Source organism: Pezoporus flaviventris, unplaced genomic scaffold (assembly GCF_033815535.1).
Source record: "Pezoporus flaviventris isolate CSIRO_AGI_PZ_B2104156 unplaced genomic scaffold, CSIRO_AGI_Pfla_v1 ptg000160l, whole genome shotgun sequence".
Classification (NCBI taxonomy): domain Eukaryota; kingdom Metazoa; phylum Chordata; class Aves; order Psittaciformes; family Psittacidae; genus Pezoporus; species Pezoporus flaviventris.
The window spans coordinates 2,056,778-2,072,966 of NW_026892708.1; positions in this window are offsets into that span (position 1 = coordinate 2,056,778).

Here is a 16,189-nt window from a genome sequence, read left to right on the forward strand (position 1 = left end):
GAACAGTGGCATCTGCTCACAAGGCAGAAGGAGCAGCAGGGAAAGCTAGTGCTCTGCTTCTTCAGCACACAAGCAGCTTTGCAAAGGGGTCACCATCATTGCAGTCTCTCCTCGGTTTCATACCTAAAAGTCCATTTGAATCCAAATTCTCAGGTGGTGTCTCTCAGCTGCCCAGCAGCACAGTTAGTACAGCACGAACGTTTGGCCTCTGCTCCCACAGCAGAAGAGCCAGGATTGAAAGCTGGTGCTGGACCTGTTCAGCACACAATCACCTTTACATTGGTGCCTCCATCGTTGCTTTCACTGCTCACATTCATACAGGAAAAGCATTTGAATGGAATCAGTCCAGAGGCTGCTCTCTGCTGCGCAGCAACACAGTCAGCACAGAATGAACAGTGGCATCTGCTCACAAGGCAGAAGGAGCAGCAGGGAAAGCTAGTTCTCTGCTTCTTCAGCACACAAGCAGCTTTGCAACGGGGTCACCATCATTGCAGTCTCTCTTCGGTTTCATACCTAAAAGTCCATTTGAATCCAAATTCTCAGGTGGTGTCTCTCAGCTGCCCAGCAGCACAGTTAGTACAGCACGAACGTTTGGCCTCTGCTCCCACAGCAGAAGAGCCAGGATTGAAAGCTGGTGCTGGACCTGTTCAGCACACAATCCCTTTTACATTGGTGCATTCATCGTTGCTTTCACTACTCACTTTCATACAGGAAAAGCATTTGAATGGAATCAGTCCAGAGGCTGCTCTCTGCTGTGCAGCAACACAGTCAGCACAGAATGAACAGTGGCATCTGCTCACACGGCAGAAGGAGCAGCAGGGAAAGCTAGTGCTCTGCTTCTTCAGCACACAAGCAGCTTTGCAACGGGGTCACCATCATTGCAGTCTCTCCTCGGTTTCATACCTAAAAGTCCATTTGAATCCAAATTCTCAAGCGGTCTCAGCTGCCCAGAGGCACAGTGAGTACAGCACGAACGTTTGGCCTCTGCTCCCACAGCAGAAGAGCCAGGATTGAAAGCTGGTGCTGGACCTGTTCAGCACACAATCCCCTTTACATTGGTGCCTCCATCGTTGCTTTCACTGCTAACACTCATACAGGAAAAGCATTTGAATAGAATCCGTCCAGAGCCTGCTCTCTGCTGGCAGCAACACAGCACAGAATGAACAGTGGCATCTGCTCACACGGCAGAAGGAGCAGCAGGGAAAGCTAGTGCTCTGCTTCTTCAGCACACAAGCAGCTTTGCAACGGGGTCACCATCATTGCAGTCTCTCCTCGGTTTCATACCTTAAAGTCCATTTGAATCCAAATTCTCAGGTGGTGTCTCTCAGCTGCCCAGCAGCACAGTTAGTACAGCACGAACATTTGGCCTCTGCTCCCACAGCAGAAGAGCCAGGATTGAAAGCTGGTGCTGGACCTGTTCAGCACACAATCCCTTTTACATTGGTGCATTCATCGTTGCTTTCACTGCTCACTTTCATACAGGAAAAGCATTTGAATGGAATCAGTCCAGAGGCTGCTCTCTGCTGCGCAGCAACACAGTCAGCACAGAATGAACAGTAGCATCTGCTCACACGGCAGAAGGAGCAGCAGGGAAAGCTAGTGCTCTGCTTCTTCAGCACACAAGCAGCTTTGCAACGGGGTCACCATCATTGCAGTCTCTCCTCGGTTTCATACCTAAAAGTCCATTTGAATCCAAATTCTCAGGTGGTGTCTCTCAGCTGCCCAGCAGCACAGTGAGTACAGCACGAACGTTTGGCCTCTGCTCCCACAGCAGAAGAGCCAGGATTGAAAGCTGGTGCTGGACCTGTTCAGCACACAATCCCCTTTACATTGGTGCCTCCATCGTTGCTTTAACTGCTAACACTCATACAGGAAAAGCATTTGAATAGAATCCGTCCAGAGCCTGCTCCCTGCTGCGCAGCAACACAGTCAGCCCAGAATGAACAGTGGCATCTGCTCACAAGGCAGAAGGAGCAGCAGGGAAAGCTAGTGCTCTGCTTCTTCAGCACACAAGCAGCTTTGCAACGGGGTCACCATCATTGCAGTCTCTCCTCGGTTTCATACCTAAAAGTCCATTTGAATCCAAATTCTCAGGTGGTGTCTCTCAGCTGCCCAGCAGCACAGTGAGTACAGCACGAACGTTTGGCCTCTGCTCCCACAGCAGAAGAGCCAGGATTGAAAGCTGGTGCTGGACCTGTTCAGCACACAATCCCCTTTACATTGGTGCCTCCATCGTTGCTTTAACTGCTAACACTCATACAGGAAAAGCATTTGAATAGAATCCGTCCAGAGCCTGCTCCCTGCTCGCAGCAACACAGCACAGAATGAACAGTGGCATCTGCTCACACGGCAGAAGGAGCAGCAGGGAAAGCTAGTGCTCTGCTTCTTCAGCACACAAGCAGCTTTGCAACGGGGTCACCATCATTGCAGTCTCTCCTCGGTTTCATACCTAAAAGTCCATTTGAATCCAAATTCTCAGGTGGTGTCTCTCAGCTGCCCAGCAGCACAGTTAGTACAGCACGAACGTTTGGCCTCTGCTCCCACAGCAGAAGAGCCAGGATTGAAAGCTGGTGCTGGACCTGTTCAGCACACAATCCCTTTTACATTGGTGGATTCATCGTTGCTTTCACTGCTCTCTTTCATACAGGAAAAGCATTTGAATGGAATCAGTCCAGAGGCTGCTCTCTGCTGCGCAGCAACACAGTCAGCACAGAATGAACAGTAGCAACTGCTCACACGGCAGAAGGAGCAGCAGGGAAAGCTAGTGCTCTGCTTCTTCAGCACACAAGCAGCTTTGCAACGGGGTCACCATCATTGCAGTCTCTCCTCGGTTTCATACCTAAAAGTCCATTTGAATCCAAATTCTCAGGTGGTGTCTCTCAGCTGCCCAGCAGCACAGTGAGTACAGCACGAACGTTTGGCCTCTGCTCCCACAGCAGAAGAGCCAGGATTGAAAGCTGGTGCTGGACCTGTTCAGCACACAATCCCCTTTACATTGGTGCCTCCATCGTTGCTTTAACTGCTAACACTCATACAGGAAAAGCATTTGAATAGAATCCGTCCAGAGCCTGCTCCCTGCTGCGCAGCAACACAGTCAGCCCAGAATGAACAGTGGCATCTGCTCACAAGGCAGAAGGAGCAGCAGGGAAAGCTAGTGCTCTGCTTCTTCAGCACACAAGCAGCTTTGCAACGGGGTCACCATCATTGCAGTCTCTCCTCGGTTTCATACCTAAAAGTCCATTTGAATCCAAATTCTCAGGTGGTGTCTCTCAGCTGCCCAGCAGCACAGTTAGTACAGCACGAACGTTTGGCCTCTGCTCCCACAGCAGAAGAGCCAGGATTGAAAGCTGGTGCTGGACCTGTTCAGCACACAATCACCTTTACATTGGTGCCTCCATCGTTGCTTTCACTGCTCACATTCATACAGGAAAAGCATTTGAATGGAATCAGTCCAGAGGCTGCTCTCTGCTGCGCAGCAACACAGTCAGCACAGAATGAACAGTGGCATCTGCTCACAAGGCAGAAGGAGCAGCAGGGAAATCTAGTGCTCTGCTTCTTCAGCACACAAGCAGCTTTGCAACGGGGTCACCATCATTGCAGTCTCTCCTCGGTTTCATACCTAAAAGTCCATTTGAATCCAAATTCTCAGGTGGTGTCTCTCAGCTGCCCAGCAGCACAGTTAGTACAGCACGAACGTTTGGCCTCTGCTCCCACAGCAGAAGAGCCAGGATTGAAAGCTGGTGCTGGACCTGTTCAGCACACAATCCCTTTTACATTGGTGGATTCATCGTTGCTTTCACTGCTCTCTTTCATACAGGAAAAGCATTTGAATGGAATCAGTCCAGAGGCTGCTCTCTGCTGCGCAGCAACACAGTCAGCACAGAATGAACAGTAGCAACTGCTCACACGGCAGAAGGAGCAGCAGGGAAAGCTAGTGCTCTGCTTCTTCAGCACACAAGCAGCTTTGCAACGGGGTCACCATCATTGCAGTCTCTCCTCGGTTTCATACCTAAAAGTCCATTTGAATCCAAATTCTCAGGTGGTGTCTCTCAGCTGCCCAGCAGCACAGTGAGTACAGCACGAACGTTTGGCCTCTGCTCCCACAGCAGAAGAGCCAGGATTGAAAGCTGGTGCTGGACCTGTTCAGCACACAATCCCCTTTACATTGGTGCCTCCATCGTTGCTTTAACTGCTAACACTCATACAGGAAAAGCATTTGAATAGAATCCGTCCAGAGCCTGCTCCCTGCTGGCAGCAACACAGCACAGAATGAACAGTGGCATCTGCTCACACGGCAGAAGGAGCAGCAGGGAAAGCTAGTGCTCTGCTTCTTCAGCACACAAGCAGCTTTGCAACGGGGTCACCATCATTGCAGTCTCTCCTCGGTTTCATACCTAAAAGTCCATTTGAATACAAATTCTCAGGTGGTGTCTCTCAGCTGCCCAGCAGCACAGTGAGTACAGCACGAACGTTTGGCCTCTGATCCCACAGCAGAAGAGCCAGGATTGAAAGCTGGTGCTGGACCTGTTCAGCACACAATCCCCTTTATATTGGTGCCTCCATCGTTGCTTTCACTGCTCACATTCATACAGGAAAAGCATTTGAATGGAATCAGTCCAGAGGCTGCTCTCTGCTGCGCAGCAACACAGTCAGCACAGAATGAACAGTGGCATCTGCTCACAAGGCAGAAGGAGCAGCAGGGAAAGCTAGTGCTCTGCTTCTTCAGCACACAAGCAGCTTTGCAACGGGGTCACCATCATTGCAGTCTCTCCTCGGTTTCATACCTAAAAGTCCATTTGAATCCAAATTCTCAGGTGGTGTCTCTCAGCTGCCCAGCAGCACAGTTAGTACAGCACGAACGTTTGGCCTCTGCTCCCACAGCAGAAGAGCCAGGATTGAAAGCTGGTGCTGGACCTGTTCAGCACACAATCCCTTTTACATTGGTGCATTCATCGTTGCTTTCACTACTCACTTTCATACAGGAAAAGCATTTGAATGGAATCAGTCCAGAGGCTGCTCTCTGCTGTGCAGCAACACAGTCAGCACAGAATGAACAGTGGCATCTGCTCACACGGCAGAAGGAGCAGCAGGGAAAGCTAGTGCTCTGCTTCTTCAGCACACAAGCAGCTTTGCAACGGGGTCACCATGATTGCAGTCTCTCCTCAGTTTCATACCTAAAAGTCCATTTGAATCCAAATTCTCAAGCGGTCTCAGCTGCCCAGCAGCACAGTGAGTACAGCACGAACGTTTGGCCTCTGCTCCCACAGCAGAAGAGCCAGGATTGAAAGCTGGTGCTGGACCTGTTCAGCACACAATCCCCTTTACATTGGTGCCTCCATCGTTGCTTTCACTGCTAACACTCATACAGGAAAAGCATTTGAATAGAATCCGTCCAGAGCCTGCTCTCTGCTGGCAGCAACACAGCACAGAATGAACAGTGGCATCTGCTCACACGGCAGAAGGAGCAGCAGGGAAAGCTAGTGCTCTGCTTCTTCAGCACACAAGCAGCTTTGCAACGGGGTCACCATCATTGCAGTCTCTCCTCGGTTTCATACCTTAAAGTCCATTTGAATCCAAATTCTCAGGTGGTGTCTCTCAGCTGCCCAGCAGCACAGTTAGTACAGCACGAACGTTTGACCTCTGCTCCCACAGCAGAAGAGCCAGGATTGAAAGCTGGTGCTGGACCTGTTCAGCACACAATCCCTTTTACATTGGTGCATTCATCGTTGCTTTCACTGCTCACTTTCATACAGGAAAAGCATTTGAATGGAATCAGTCCAGAGGCTGCTCTCTGCTGCGCAGCAACACAGTCAGCACAGAATGAACAGTGGCATCTGCTCACACGGCAGAAGGAGCAGCAGGGAAAGCTAGTGCTCTGCTTCTTCAGCACACAAGCAGCTTTGCAACGGGGTCACCATCATTGCAGTCTCTCCTCGGTTTCATACCTAAAAGTCCATTTGAATCCAAATTCTCAGGTGGTGTCTCTCAGCTGCCCAGCAGCACAGTGAGTACAGCACGAACGTTTGGCCTCTGCTCCCACAGCAGAAGAGCCAGGATTGAAAGCTGGTGCTGGACCTGTTCAGAACACAATCCCCTTTACATTGGTGCCTCCATCGTTGCTTTAACTGCTAACACTCATACAGGAAAAGCATTTGAATAGAATCCGTCCAGAGCCTGCTCCCTGCTGCGCAGCAACACAGTCAGCACAGAATGAACAGTGGCATCTGCTCACAAGGCAGAAGGAGCCGCAGGGAAAGCTAGTGCTCTGCTTCTTCAGCACACAAGCAGCTTTGCAACGGGGTCACCATCATTGCAGTCTCTCCTCGGTTTCATACCTAAAAGTCCATTTGAATCCAAATTCTCAGGTGGTGTCTCTCAGCTGCCCAGCAGCACAGTTAGTACAGCACGAACGTTTGGCCTCTGCTCCCACAGCAGAAGAGCCAGGATTGAAAGCTGGTGCTGGACCTGTTCAGCACACAATCCCTTTTACATTGGTGCATTCATCGTTGCTTTCACTGCTCACTTTCATACCTAAAAGCATTTGAATACAATCAGTCCAGAGGCTGCTCTCTGCTGCGCAGCAACACAGTCAGCACAGAATGAACAGTGGCATCTGCTCACACGGCAGAAGGAGCAGCAGGGAAAGCTAGTGCTCTGCTTCTTCAGCACACAAGCAGCTTTGCAACGGGGTCACCATCATTGCAGTCTCTCCTCGGTTTCATACCTAAAAGTCCATTTGAATCCAAATTCTCAGGTGGTGTCTCTCAGCTGCCCAGCAGCACAGTGAGTACAGCACGAACGTTTGGCCTCTGCTCCCACAGCAGAAGAGCCAGGATTGAAAGCTGGTGCTGGACCTGTTCAGCACACAATCCCCTTTACATTGGTGCCTCCATCGTTGCTTTAACTGCTAACACTCATACAGGAAAAGCATTTGAATAGAATCCGTCCAGAGCCTGCTCTCTGCTGCGCAGCAACACAGTCAGCACAGAATGAACAGTGGCATCTGCTCACAAGGCAGAAGGAGCAGCAGGGAAAGCTAGTGCTCTGCTTCTTCAGCACACAAGCAGCTTTGCAACGGGGTCACCATCATTGCAGTCTCTCCTCGGTTTCATACCTAAAAGTCCATTTGAATCCAAATTCTCAGGTGGTGTCTCTCACCTGCCCAGCAGCACAGTGAGTACAGCACGAACGTTTGGCCTCTGCTCCCACAGCAGAAGAGCCAGGATTGAAAGCTGGTGCTGGACCTGTTCAGCACACAATCACCTTTACATTGGTGCCTCCATCGTTGCTTTCACTGCTCACATTCATACAGGAAAAGCATTTGAATGGAATCAGTCCAGAGGCTGCTCTCTGCTGCGCAGCAACACAGTCAGCACAGAATGAACAGTGGCATCTGCTCACACGGCAGAAGGAGCAGCAGGGAAAGCTAGTGCTCTGCTTCTTCAGCACACAAGCAGCTTTGCAACGGGGTCACCATCATTGCAGTCTCTCCTCGGTTTCATACCTAAAAGTCCATTTGAATCCAAATTCTCAGGTGGTGTCTCTCAGCTGCCCAGCAGCACAGTTAGTACAGCACGAACGTTTGGCCTCTGCTCCCACAGCAGAAGAGCCAGGATTGAAAGCTGGTGCTGGACCTGTTCAGCACACAATCCCTTTTACATTGGTGCATTCATCGTTGCTTTCACTGCTCACTTTCATACAGGAAAAGCATTTGAATGGAATCAGTCCAGAGGCTGCTCTCTGCTGCGCAGCAACACAGTCAGCACAGAATGAACAGTAGCAACTGCTCACACGGCAGAAGGAGCAGCAGGGAAAGCTAGTGCTCTGCTTCTTCAGCACACAAGCAGCTTTGCAACGGGGTCACCATCATTGCAGTCTCTCCTCGGTTTCATACCTAAAAGTCCATTTGAATCCAAATTCTCAGGTGGTGTCTCTCAGCTGCCCAGCAGCACAGTGAGTACAGCACGAACGTTTGGCCTCTGCTCCCACAGCAGAAGAGCCAGGATTGAAAGCTGGTGCTGGACCTGTTCAGCACACAATCCCCTTTACATTGGTGCCTCCATCGTTGCTTTCACTGCTAACACTCATACAGGAAAAGCATTTGAATAGAATCCGTCCAGAGCCTGCTCCCTGCTGGCAGCAACACAGCACAGAATGAACAGTGGCATCTGCTCACACGGCAGAAGGAGCAGCAAGGAAAGCTAGTGCTCTGCTTCTTCAGCACACAAGCAGCTTTGCAACGGGGTCACCATCATTGCAGTCTCTCCTCGGTTTCATACCTAAAAGTCCATTTGAATCCAAATTCTCAGGTGGTGTCTCTCAGCTGCCCAGCAGCACAGTGAGTACAGCACGAACGTTTGGCCTCTGCTCCCACAGCAGAAGAGCCAGGATTGAAAGCTGGTGCTGGACCTGTTCAGCACACAATCACCTTTACATTGGTGCCTCCATCGTTGCTTTCACTGCTCACATTCATACAGGAAAAGCATTTGAATGGAATCAGTCCAGAGGCTGCTCACTGCTGCGCAGCAACACAGTCAGCACAGAATGAACAGTGGCATCTGCTCACAAGGCAGAAGGAGCAGCAGGGAAAGCTAGTGCTCTGCTTCTTCAGCACACAAGCAGCTTTGCAACGGGGTCACCATCATTGCAGTCTCTCCTCGGTTTCATACCCAAAAGTCCATTTGAATCCAAATTCTCAGGTGGTGTCTCTCAGCTGCCCAGCAGCACAGTTAGTACAGCACGAACGTTTGGCCTCTGCTCCCACAGCAGAAGAGCCAGGATTGAAAGCTGGTGCTGGACCTGTTCAGCACACAATCCCTTTTACATTGGTGCATTCATCGTTGCTTTCACTACTCACTTTCATACAGGAAAAGCATTTGAATGGAATCAGTCCAGAGGCTGCTCTCTGCTGTGCAGCAACACAGTCAGCACAGAATGAACAGTGGCATCTGCTCACACGGCAGAAGGAGCAGCAGGGAAAGCTAGTGCTCTGCTTCTTCAGCACACAAGCAGCTTTGCAACGGGGTCACCATCATTGCAGTCTCTCCTCGGTTTCATACCTAAAAGTCCATTTGAATCCAAATTCTCAGGTGGTGTCTCTCAGCTGCCCAGCAGCACAGTTAGTACAGCACGAACGTTTGGCCTCTGCTCCCACAGCAGAAGAGCCAGGATTGAAAGCTGGTGCTGGACCTGTTCAGCACACAATCCCCTTTACATTGGTGCCTCCATCGTTGCTTTAACTGCTAACACTCATACAGGAAAAGCATTTGAATAGAATCCGTCCAGAGCCTGCTCTCTGCTGCGCAGCAACACAGTCAGCACAGAATGAACAGTGGCATCTGCTCACAAGGCAGAAGGAGCAGCAGGGAAATCTAGTGCTCTGCTTCTTCAGCACACAAGCAGCTTTGCAACGGGGTCACCATCGTTGCAGTCTCTCCTCGGTTTCATACCTAAAAGTCCATTTGAATCCAAATTCTCAGGTGGTGTCTCTCAGCTGCCCAGCAGCACAGTTAGTACAGCACGAACGTTTGGCTTCTGCTCCCACAGCAGAAGAGCCAGGATTGAAAGCTGGTGCTGGACCTGTTCAGCACACAATCCCTTTTACATTGGTGCATTCATCGTTGCTTTCACTGCTCACTTTCATACAGGAAAAGCATTTGAATGGAATCAGTCCAGAGGCTGCTCTCTGCTGCGCAGCAACACAGCACAGAATGAACAGTAGCATCTGCTCACACGGCAGAAGGAGCAGCAGGGAAAGCTAGTGCTCTGCTTCTTCAGCACACAAGCAGCTTTGCAACGGGGTCACCATCATTGCAGTCTCTCCTCGGTTTCATACCTAAAAGTCCATTTGAATCCAAATTCTCAGGTGGTGTCTCTCAGCTGCCCAGCAGCACAGTGAGTACAGCACGAACGTTTGGCCTCTGCTCCCACAGCAGAAGAGCCAGGATTGAAAGCTGGTGCTGGACCTGTTCAGCACACAATCCCCTTTACATTGGTGCCTCCATCGTTGCTTTAACTGCTAACACTCATACAGGAAAAGCATTTGAATAGAATCCGTCCAGAGCCTGCTCTCTGCTGCGCAGCAACACAGTCAGCACAGAATGAACAGTGGCATCTGCTCACAAGGCAGAAGGAGCAGCAGGGAAAGCTAGTGCTCTGCTTCTTCAGCACACAAGCAGCTTTGCAACGGGGTCACCATCATTGCAGTCTCTCCTCGGTTTCATACCTAAAAGTCCATTTGAATCCAAATTCTCAGGTGGTGTCTCTCACCTGCCCAGCAGCACAGTTAGTACAGCACGAACGTTTGGCCTCTGCTCCCACAGCAGAAGAGCCAGGATTGAAAGCTGGTGCTGGACCTGTTCAGCACACAATCACCTTTACATTGGTGCCTCCATCGTTGCTTTCACTGCTCACATTCATACAGGAAAAGCATTTGAATGGAATCAGTCCAGAGGCTGCTCTCTGCTGCGCAGCAACACAGTCAGCACAGAATGAACAGTGGCATCTGCTCACAAGGCAGAAGGAGCAGCAGGGAAAGCTAGTGCTCTGCTTCTTCAGCACACAAGCAGCTTTGCAACGGGGTCACCATCATTGCAGTCTCTCCTCGGTTTCATACCTAAAAGTCCATTTGAATCCAAATTCTCAGGTGGTGTCTCTCAGCTGCCCAGCAGCACAGTTAGTACAGCACGAACGTTTGGCCTCTGCTCCCACAGCAGAAGAGCCAGGATTGAAAGCTGGTGCTGGACCTGTTCAGCACACAATCCCTTTTACATTGGTGCATTCATCGTTGCTTTCACTGCTCACTTTCATACAGGAAAAGCATTTGAATGGAATCAGTCCAGAGGCTGCTCTCTGCTGTGCAGCAACACAGTCAGCACAGAATGAACAGTGGCATCTGCTCACACGGCAGAAGGAGCAGCAGGGAAAGCTAGTGCTCTGCTTCTTCAGCACACAAGCAGCTTTGCAACGGGGTCACCATCATTGCAGTCTCTCCTCGGTTTCATACCTAAAAGTCCATTTGAATCCAAATTCTCAGGTGGTGTCTCTCAGCTGCCCAGCAGCACAGTTAGTACAGCACGAACGTTTGGCCTCTGCTCCCACAGCAGAAGAGCCAGGATTGAAAGCTGGTGCTGGACCTGTTCAGCACACAATCCCTTTTACATTGGTGGATTCATCGTTGCTTTCACTGCTCACTTTCATACAGGAAAAGCATTTGAATGGAATCAGTCCAGAGGCTGCTCTCTGCTGCGCAGCAACACAGTCAGCACAGAATGAACAGTAGCAACTGCTCACACGGCAGAAGGAGCAGCAGGGAAAGCTAGTGCTCTGCTTCTTCAGCACACAAGCAGCTTTGCAACGGGGTCACCATCATTGCAGTCTCTCCTCGGTTTCATACCTAAAAGTCCATTTGAATCCAAATTCTCAGGTGGTGTCTCTCAGCTGCCCAGCAGCACAGTGAGTACAGCACGAACGTTTGGCCTCTGCTCCCACAGCAGAAGAGCCAGGATTGAAAGCTGGTGCTGGACCTGTTCAGCACACAATCCCCTTTACATTGGTGCCTCCATCGTTGCTTTAACTGCTAACACTCATACAGGAAAAGCATTTGAATAGAATCCGTCCAGAGCCTGCTCCCTGTTGGCAGCAACACAGCACAGAATGAACAGTGGCATCTGCTCACACGGCAGAAGGAGCAGCAGGGAAAGCTAGTGCTCTGCTTCTTCAGCACACAAGCAGCTTTGCAACGGGGTCACCATCATTGCAGTCGCTCCTCGGTTTCATACCTAAAAGTCCATTTGAATCCAAATTCTCAGGTGGTGTCTCTCAGCTGCCCAGCAGCACAGTGAGTACAGCACGAACGTTTGGCCTCTGCTCCCACAGCAGAAGAGCCAGGATTGAAAGCTGGTGCTGGACCTGTTCAGCACACAATCCCTTTTACATTGGTGCATTCATCGTTGCTTTCACTGCTCACTTTCATACAGGAAAAGCATTTGAATACAATCAGTCCAGAGGCTGCTCTCTGCTGCGCAGCAACACAGTCAGCACAGAATGAACAGTAGCATCTGCTCACACGGCAGAAGGAGCAGCAGGGAAAGCTAGTGCTCTGCTTCTTCAGCACACAAGCAGCTTTGCAACGGGGTCACCATCATTGCAGTCTCTCCTCGGTTTCATACCTAAAAGTCCATTTGAATCCAAATTCTCAGGTGGTGTCTCTCAGCTGCCCAGCAGCACAGTGAGTACAGCACGAACGTTTGGCCTCTGCTCCCACAGCAGAAGAGCCAGGATTGAAAGCTGGTGCTGGACCTGTTCAGCACACAATCCCCTTTACATTGGTGCCTCCATCGTTGCTTTAACTGCTAACACTCATACAGGAAAAGCATTTGAATAGAATCCGTCCAGAGCCTGCTCCCTGCTGCGCAGCAACACAGTCAGCACAGAATGAACAGTGGCATCTGCTCACAAGGCAGAAGGAGCAGCAGGGAAAGCTAGTGCTCTGCTTCTTCAGCACACAAGCAGCTTTGCAACGGGGTCACCATCATTGCAGTCTCTCCTCGGTTTCATACCTAAAAGTCCATTTGAATCCAAATTCTCAGGTGGTGTCTCTCAGCTGCCCAGCAGCACAGTTAGTACAGCACGAACGTTTGGCTTCTGCTCCCACAGCAGAAGAGCCAGGATTGAAAGCTGGTGCTGGACCTGTTCAGCACACAATCCCTTTTACATTGGTGCATTCATCGTTGCTTTCACTGCTCACTTTCATACAGGAAAAGCATTTGAATGGAATCAGTCCAGAGGCTGCTCTCTGCTGCGCAGCAACACAGCACAGAATGAACAGTAGCATCTGCTCACACGGCAGAAGGAGCAGCAGGGAAAGCTAGTGCTCTGCTTCTTCAGCACACAAGCAGCTTTGCAACGGGGTCACCATCATTGCAGTCTCTCCTCGGTTTCATACCTAAAAGTCCATTTGAATCCAAATTCTCAGGTGGTGTCTCTCAGCTGCCCAGCAGCACAGTGAGTACAGCACGAACGTTTGGCCTCTGCTCCCACAGCAGAAGAGCCAGGATTGAAAGCTGGTGCTGGACCTGTTCAGCACACAATCCCCTTTACATTGGTGCCTCCATCGTTGCTTTAACTGCTAACACTCATACAGGAAAAGCATTTGAATAGAATCCGTCCAGAGCCTGCTCCCTGCTGGCAGCAACACAGCACAGAATGAACAGTGGCATCTGCTCACAAGGCAGAAGGAGCAGCAGGGAAAGCTAGTGCTCTGCTTCTTCAGCACACAAGCAGCTTTGCAACGGGGTCACCATCATTGCAGTCTCTCCTCGGTTTCATACCTAAAAGTCCATTTGAATCCAAATTCTCAGGTGGTGTCTCTCAGCTGCCCAGCAGCACAGTTAGTACAGCACGAACGTTTGGCCTCTGCTCCCACAGCAGAAGAGCCAGGATTGAAAGCTGGTGCTGGACCTGTTCAGCACACAATCCCCTTTATATTGGTGCCTCCATCGTTGCTTTCACTGCTCACATTCATAAAGGAAAAGCATTTGAATGGAATCAGTCCAGAGGCTGCTCTCTGCTGCGCAGCAACACAGTCAGCACAGAATGAACAGTGGCATCTGCTCACAAGGCAGAAGGAGCAGCAGGGAAAGCTAGTGCTCTGCTTCTTCAGCACACAAGCAGCTTTGCAACGGGGTCACCATCATTGCAGTCTCTCCTCGGTTTCATACCTAAAAGTCCATTTGAATCCAAATTCTCAGGTGGTGTCTCTCAGCTGCCCAGCAGCACAGTGAGTACAGCACGAACGTTTGGCCTCTGCTCCCACAGCAGAAGAGCCAGGATTGAAAGCTGGTGCTGGACCTGTTCAGCACACAATCCCCTTTACATTGGTGCCTCCATCGTTGCTTTCACTGCTCACTTTCATACAGGAAAAGCATTTGAATGGAATCAGTCCAGAGCCTGCTCTCTGCTGCGCAGGAACACAGTCAGCACAGAATGAACAGTGGCATCTGCTCACACGGCAGAAGGAGCAGCAGGGAAAGCTAGTGCTCTGCTTCTTCAGCACACAAGCAGCTTTGCAACGGGGTCACCATCATTGCAGTCTCTCCTCGGTTTCATACCTAAAAGTCCATTTGAATCCAAATTCTCAGGTGGTGTCTCTCACCTGCCCAGCAGCACAGTTAGTACAGCACGAACGTTTGGCCTCTGCTCCCACAGCAGAAGAGCCAGGATTGAAAGCTGGTGCTGGACCTGTTCAGCACACAATCCCTTTTACATTGGTGCATTCATCGTTGCTTTCACTGCTCACTTTCATACAGGAAAAGCATTTGAATGGAATCAGTCCAGAGGCTGCTCTCTGCTGCGCAGCAACACAGTCAGCACAGAATGAACAGTAGCATCTGCTCACACGGCAGAAGGAGCAGCAGGGAAAGCTAGTGCTCTGCTTCTTCAGCACACAAGCAGCTTTGCAACGGGGTCACCATCATTGCAGTCTCTCCTCGGTTTCATACCTAAAAGTCCATTTGAATCCAAATTCTCAGGTGGTGTCTCTCACCTGCCCAGCAGCACGGTTAGTACAGCACGAACGTTTGGCCTCTGCTCCCACAGCAGAAGAGCCAGGATTGAAAGCTGGTGCTGGACCTGTTCAGCACACAATCACCTTTACATTGGTGCCTCCATCGTTGCTTTCACTGCTCACATTCATACAGGAAAAGCATTTGAATGGAATCAGTCCAGAGGCTGCTCTCTGCTGCGCAGCAACACAGCACAGAATGAACAGTGGCATCTGCTCACAAGGCAGAAGGAGCAGCAGGGAAAGCTAGTGCTCTGCTTCTTCAGCACACAAGCAGCTTTGCAACGGGGTCACCATCATTGCAGTCTCTCCTCGGTTTCATACCTAAAAGTCCATTTGAATCCAAATTCTCAGGTGGTGTCTCTCAGCTGCCCAGCAGCACAGTTAGTACAGCACGAACGTTTGGCCTCTGCTCCCACAGCAGAAGAGCCAGGATTGAAAGCTGGTGCTGGACCTGTTCAGCACACAATCCCTTTTACATTGGTGCATTCATCGTTGCTTTCACTACTCACTTTCATACAGGAAAAGCATTTGAATGGAATCAGTCCAGAGGCTGCTCTCTGCTGTGCAGCAACACAGTCAGCACAGAATGAACAGTGGCATCTGCTCACACGGCAGAAGGAGCAGCAGGGAAAGCTAGTGCTCTGCTTCTTCAGCACACAAGCAGCTTTGCAACGGGGTCACCATCATTGCAGTCTCTCCTCGGTTTCATACCTAAAAGTCCATTTGAATCCAAATTCTCAGGTGGTGTCTCTCAGCTGCCCAGCAGCACAGTTAGTACAGCACGAACGTTTGGCCTCTGCTCCCACAGCAGAAGAGCCAGGATTGAAAGCTGGTGCTGGACCTGTTCAGCACACAATCCCTTTTACATTGGTGGATTCATCGTTGCTTTCACTGCTCACTTTCATACAGGAAAAGCATTTGAATGGAATCAGTCCAGAGGCTGCTCTCTGCTGCGCAGCAACACAGTCAGCACAGAATGAACAGTAGCAACTGCTCACACGGCAGAAGGAGCAGCAGGGAAAGCTAGTGCTCTGCTTCTTCAGCACACAAGCAGCTTTGCAACGGGGTCACCATCATTGCAGTCTCTCCTCGGTTTCATACCTAAAAGTCCATTTGAATCCAAATTCTCAGGTGGTGTCTCTCAGCTGCCCAGCAGCACAGTGAGTACAGCACGAACGTTTGGCCTCTGCTCCCACAGCAGAAGAGCCAGGATTGAAAGCTGGTGCTGGACCTGTTCAGCATACAATCCCCTTTACATTGGTGCCTCCATCGTTGCTTTAACTGCTAACACTCATACAGGAAAAGCATTTGAATAGAATCCGTCCAGAGCCTGCTCCCAGCTGGCAGCAACACAGCACAGAATGAACAGTGGCATCTGCTCACACGGCAGAAGGAGCAGCAGGGAAAGCTAGTGCTCTGCTTCTTCAGCACACAAGCAGCTTTGCAACGGGGTCACCATCATTGCAGTCTCTCCTCGGTTTCATACCTAAAAGTCCATTTGAATCCAAATTCTCAGGTGGTGTCTCTCAGCTGCCCAGCAGCACAGTTAGTACAGCACGAACGTTTGGCCTCTGCTCCCACAGCAGAAGAGCCAGGATTGAAAGCTGGTGCTGGACCTGTTCA